The sequence below is a fragment of the Chelonoidis abingdonii genome, chromosome 8, assembly GCF_003597395.2.
Source record: "Chelonoidis abingdonii isolate Lonesome George chromosome 8, CheloAbing_2.0, whole genome shotgun sequence".
Taxonomy (NCBI): domain Eukaryota; kingdom Metazoa; phylum Chordata; order Testudines; family Testudinidae; genus Chelonoidis; species Chelonoidis abingdonii.
In genome coordinates, this window is record NC_133776.1 from 103,880,373 (window position 1) to 103,885,618 (window position 5,246).

Genomic DNA, 5,246 nt, shown 5'->3' on the forward strand with positions numbered 1-5,246 from the left:
CCCTCCAGTCCCATGGCACCCGGCCCCATCCAGCCCCCCGCACACCCTCCCACCTGCCAGCCCCCCGCTCACATCCAGCACCCCTCCGCATCCTCCTACCTGTCACCCCACCCACACATCCTCCCATCTGCCACCTCCCCACACATTCTTCTAACTGCTGCCCGCTGCATCCATCCTTCTCCCCGCTAGCCCCCTCAGCACATCCATCCTCCCCTCACATCCTTGCACCTGCCACCCCCCGCACATTCAGCCAGCTCCCTCAATCATCCTCCCCCCGCTAGCCCCCTCAGCACATCCATCCGTCCCCCCACATGTTCCCACCTGCCACCACCACCCCCGCACATTCAGCCAGCCCCCCAATCATCCTCCACCCCACATCCTCCTACCTGCCAGCCCCCGCACACATCCAACGAGCCCCCCTCACAATTATCCTCTGCCCCGCACAGCCTCCTACCTGACAGCCCGCCCAGCCTATTCATCTGCCCCCCCACATCCTCCCATCTCCCACCTCCCCACACATTCTTCTAACTGCTGCCCCCCCGTATCCATCCTTCCCCCCCACTAGCCCCCTCAGCACATCCATCCGCCCCCACATCCTCCCGCCTTCCAGCCAGCCCCCTTCAATAATCCCCCCCCCACCTACCTACCCCTCACTACACACACATCCTCCTACCCACCTAGGGGCACCATTTCAGATGCGCCGGGTGGGGGGGGACTTTAACCATGATTCCAGAGGCTATTTGGCTATTTGGGCACCTGAAAACTCTTGGGGTTATTTTTGTTTGTTGGGAGGGGGGGCTATTTGTTTTTTGGAAATAACAAGGTAGGTGCTCTTGTCAGATAATTTCTAATCCCTATATAAAAAAAGAAAATGAAATAAATATTAAACCAACTCAGCTCTAATGTTCTGACATCTTGTGTCAATCCACTTAAGGGACACTGGTTAGGTTTAAAAAATTAATGTCTATTCTTACTTGGTTACTAACTCTGAATACAACCATTGGAACAATTGTAGCAAAATCTAGATGACTTTCTGTCGCTTCTTTGCAATTCATGGAGCTTGGAATAGATCTTTTAACTTTTTAAAACATCCAACTAGGACAAGGCCCCGCGAGTTTATTTACACTGCAGGTGCCTGGAGTCTAGGGATGTTACCCCACTAGGAATAACAGACTAGAAACTGACCTTAAACAGGAGTGAAACTGACACTTTCAAGTCACTTTCACGTATTGCCAACCCCAAATGTTCAAAAATCATGACTCAGGCTCACCAAAAATCATGAGATTGGCTTTAAAATCATGAGATTATGTAAAATTATAGATTTTGGTGTTCTTTTTATTTACATTCTGCTTTTTGAGCCTTTAAGGTGCACTGTGGTCACATTTTGAAGCTTTCTTCACAGCCATAAGGGCTAGAAACTTCATTTTTCTTTAAGAACGAAGGCTGAAATCATCACACATGACTTGACTCCAGGAGCTAGGGCTTTAAGGAAAACAATAATTATCATGAGACTCATGACAAAATCATCAGAGTTGGCAACACTGTGTTTCACTTCTGTTTAAAGGCTAGTTACCTTCCAGAAGGGTCTTAAACACAACACTACAGTGACTGCACACTACAGTGATTGAGTTGCATGTTCCACGGGAGGACATTTTAAACCAAACACCAAGAAAATTCAATGACACATCCATCCACCCTGCAAATCCATCCTCCTAATTAGCCCCCAACACATCCACCCACCCCTACACACATCCATTCTCCCCCCTCGCACATCCATCCTCCCACCTATGTACCTACCCCCAAGCACCTCCCTACATCTATCCTCCTAACTAACCCCCCACTTGCCACATCCAGACTCCTCCTGCACATCCATCCTCCTAACTACCCCCACCCAACACACCCATCTTCCTAACTACCCCCCACGCATGTATCCACCTTCCCACACATCCATCTTCCTAACTACCTCCCAACACATCGATCCACCCTCCCACCCTGACATATCCCATCCTCCTAACTACCTCCCAACACATCGATCCACCCCTACACACATCCATCCTCTCCCCATCGTACATCCATCTTCTCAACTAAGTACCTACCCATAGACACCCCCTACATCTATCCTCCTAACTAGCCCCCCACTTGACACATCCATCCTCCCCCCACACATCCATCTTCCTAACTACCCCCCAACACATCCATCCTAACTACCCTTGACATATCCATCCACCCCCCACCCAACACATCCATCATCCCCCCCCACATCCATCCTCCTAACTACCCTCGACATATCCATCCATTCCCACACTGCATACATACATCCTCCTAATTAACCCCGACACATCCATCCTCCTAATTACCCCCAACACATCTATCCACCCCCCCACACACAGCCATCCTCCCCCTTCGCACATCCATCCTCCCACCTACATACCTATCCCCAGATATTCCCCTACATCTATCCTCCAACACATCCACCCACTTAAATACCTCTCCCACTCTCCCACTGCCCCCAACACATCCATCCTCCTAACTACCTCCCACCCAACATATGCATCCTCCTAACTATCCCCCCTTGACACATCCATCCACTCTCCCACCATAACACACACATCCACCTTCCCCCGACACATCTATCCTCCTAACCACCCCCACCACATCTCTCTACCTGCCAGCTGGCCACCCCTCCACACTTGACATCTCCCCAACCACCCCAAAATATCTATCCTCCTGCCTACCCCCAGCCTCTGACACACCCATCCTCCTACCCTCTTCCTGACACACACATTCACCTACATGTCAGACAGCCACCCCCCAACCGACACATCCAGCCACCCCCCGCCCCCATCTACCCATCCTGCTAACTACCCCCTCTCCCGGCAACACATCCATCTAACCTGCCGGCCTGCTGCCCCTCCTATTCGTGCTCCCAAACCATTGACCAGATATGAACATTCCAACGCCTAAATTAAACTTCCCAGAATCCCTTTGTGTGAGTCACCAACCAGACAGGCACGGTGGGGTGTGGCCTTTACTGAGAGGGCCAAGTGGGCATCATTTATCAGTCACACTAGAGAATGGACCATAAAAGCAAACTCACCTCTCAGCCAGGAGCCCAAGGGGCTATGGGTGGGAAAGGGCTTCTTAAAAGAGGTCTCTCGCTTCACATGCGGTGAAAGCGGATTTCACAAAGAGCCCTTTATGGACAAGAAATAGCAACCTGGCCAAACACTTCCACACTTACGGCGGGAGAGAATCCTTCCTCGGCCAGGGGACTTGGGTGGGAACTGACTGCTTCCATTTCCAACTACTTCCCTGACTGTATGCCCCATCCTCTTTTGCAGAGCCAATTTGTGCCACCCCAACTCCTGGTGAGCAGCACTGTACTTCACAGGTCTGTGCGGCTCCTGATGGAGGGAGGAGCTGCTTGGCACTAGCAATTTGGGCACAATCCACCATTCGTGAAAGGTTTATTTGGAACACTGGGGGAGGTAGCAGGATTGTATTGGGTTCTGTTGGATCATACTGTGCAGTAGGAGCCCTAGGAAGTATGTGTGTTAGCTTGCTGGAAGAATGCCAATCTACAGTACCTGCTGAAAGAGATACAACCTATCTCTTGGAGGATAGTTCAGTGGTTTGAGCATTGGCCTGCTAAACCCAAGGTGGTGAGCTCAGTCCTTGAGGGGGCCACCCAGGGATCTGGGGCAAAAATCAGTACTTGGTCCTGCTAGTAAAGGCAGGGGGCTGGACTCAATGACCTTTCAAGGTCCCTTCCAGTTCTAGGAGATTGGTATATCTCCAATTATTATTATTTAACCGGAGTTGCAGGGCTGCACGACACACTGGCTTTGGGGAAGGCATTTCCTTGGGTTTCCATCTACCCTCTGAATTCTGAGTTCCAGCAAACTCAGCCTGAAAGAAAATGCAAATCTCACCTACGCGCTGGAGAAACCCATACATCAGCCCAAATTCTCTCAGACTTGGCCCCATGTTCTTTGGGATCAAACATGAACTCCACTGGACCTTTTGGCAAACTGGACTGCAAGCTGTGAGTTTGAAATGACCTATGAAACAAGATGATTTGGCCTGGCTTATGGAAGAGTTCTTGACCATTTGCACAGTCCGAGTCATCAGCTCTTCACGGCCAGGATGAAAACTGTTGTTTTGAACAATGTGATAACAGTGCCAATTTTTCTTCAGAACTACAGTTTAATGATTCAGAAGCCAGCTCTTGTTCCTGGCCATGTGCTTAGTTTGAAATGAAACTAGAAAAAAAACAACCCAGCCTATTAGCTGCAACCTCTCCCTTCTCCTTCAGATTAAGTGCATGTTGTAATGTTGTGAAGTCACTTAGTGGGGTATTTTCTTTCCATGTAACTAGAGACGACTAGGAGTACGGCCACACTATATAGTGCACCTCGGAGGTATTCTCTTCCTGACAAGTGACTGTTCATTTTTATGCATTTCCAGTATTTTAAAAAATCAGTGCTTAGTAAAAATAAAATTGCAGGGCCTATGGAAGGAGAGCTTCCAAGCGCATGGCTTTGTTCGATCCACTGATAAGATACATTGCTGAAAGGCACAGCTGTTTGATTTGCACTTCCTATAGCCCGACTTCTCCAACATTAAGGGTCGGGGGGATTTTCTCACACAGCTGAGCTAACCATTGACTTCATTACGGTGTAATAATTACCCTGTTTATTGCTAAGCCAGTTACAGCATTAGTAACATTTTTGCTGTGATGACAACATACTGATCAGATCCACAGGCAGCTGCTTGTGGTTTTATACTCATAGGCTTTTTGACATGGAAAGTTTACTGAGTACATAAAAGAGTTTCAGATACACGAGTGATTTCACTGGGAGTTCAGTGAGGCTGTTGGTTAATACCGGCATATCTGCAGGAGTAAGAGAGAGACACATTCAACGTGTCTTAAAGAAACTGGTGAGACAAAGTCAACTGCTTCCCCTCCTGTCCGAGACTGTGTGTCAGCTGGGACACCAACACATACCTAATGCGCTCAACCCTGGGACCGAGTATGTAGGTCCCACACGGGGACGAGACAAAATGGGGAGCAGCAGAGCAAGGCCGGGCTCTGCATCTGCTGATGCCAGTGGGGAGGAGCTAAAGAAGAGCTGAGGGGCAGGAGTTACAGATCTGGCCTGGCCTTTACCCAGAGGCAGGTGGAAGGAGCCGTTCCAAGGCTCTACATGCCACAGGATGGAATCTGGATGAGGATTAACTAATCC